At 30.3% G+C, this 743-nt stretch overlaps 1 protein-coding gene across 2 annotated transcripts in view; it reads left to right on the top strand.

Moving 5' to 3' along the window:
• Positions 1-743, top strand: part of Gtf2a1l (general transcription factor IIA subunit 1 like) — a 49,011-nt gene that overhangs the window by 47,193 nt on the left and 1,075 nt on the right. The gene's annotated exons all lie outside the window — the stretch shown is intronic.

Below are 743 nucleotides of genomic sequence, written 5' to 3'. Positions count from 1 at the left end.
TCATTGGGTGGTCGCGTCATCCCGAGACTTGAGTAAGGATCTCCCCAGTTCCGGGGGTCTTTCAGTCTACAGAGTGAGTTCCAGGACAGCCAGGTCTATACAGAGAAACCCTGTCTCAAAAAACAAAAAACAAACAAACAAAAAAAAAAAAAACAAAAAAAAAAAAAAAAAAAAAAAAAAAAAAAACAAAAAAAAAACAAAAAAAAATAAGAAAATACTAGTAGTGATGTATTATTTTGAAATAAACAATTAATGTGTTTGGAGTTATTTAATTGAGAAGAACATATGTATTTTCACTAATGTTGTAGACAAGCATCTACATAAGACTGTTAAATTGATTGTTTTATATAAAACAACTTTTATAATACTCATTATTGTTATAATGTTTTATAAATTTTAAAGAATATGACAAAAAAAGATATTGTAGGTATTGAAGGGAAACAAGAATGTGATTTAATTCTATTTACTTAAAAATATTTTTAAATGTTAACTAATTCAGATAAATTGAAATCATTTAACTTTTCTCATCATAATGCAATAAAACTTTAAAAAAAAAAGAAAAAAAAAATAGAAAAAAGGGATTTGAGCAGTCCACAGAGCTGAATCTAAGTTTCTGTGGAGCCAGTCCCTGACACTTTGACACAGAGAGATGGTCTTCACTTTGTATGGATGACTGACTGAAAGACCCCCAGAACTGGGGAGATCCTTACTCAAGTCTCGGGATGACGCGACCACCCAATGAC

This window comes from Mastomys coucha, unplaced genomic scaffold, assembly GCF_008632895.1.
Source record: "Mastomys coucha isolate ucsf_1 unplaced genomic scaffold, UCSF_Mcou_1 pScaffold6, whole genome shotgun sequence".
Taxonomy (NCBI): domain Eukaryota; kingdom Metazoa; phylum Chordata; class Mammalia; order Rodentia; family Muridae; genus Mastomys; species Mastomys coucha.
The sequence above is the reverse complement of the archived record's forward strand: the minus strand, read 5'-3'. Positions and strand labels throughout refer to the sequence as shown.